A 253-nucleotide genomic window follows, 5' to 3' on the forward strand; every position below is an offset into this window, starting at 1 on the left:
GTGTGGTTTTTTTTAAACATTTTTTTTTTAAACAAAGTGCTTCTTTGTCTGAAACCACTCTGTTCCAACATTCGGATGTCTCTCAAATAGATCTCTACCTTTACAATGTCATCATAATGATTTAGTCAGGTGCAGGGGGGCAACCCCTCACACTGTCAATTCGACAGTTTCGGGGTTTTTTGCTCTAATTCATTACATTTAAATAAGTGCTCTTTGTTGGGATATACAATCAAAGCTTTTGGAACAAGGGGCA

The sequence above is a fragment of the Poromitra crassiceps genome (assembly GCF_964638095.1).
Source record: "Poromitra crassiceps genome assembly, chromosome: 20".
NCBI lineage: Eukaryota > Metazoa > Chordata > Actinopteri > Beryciformes > Melamphaidae > Poromitra > Poromitra crassiceps.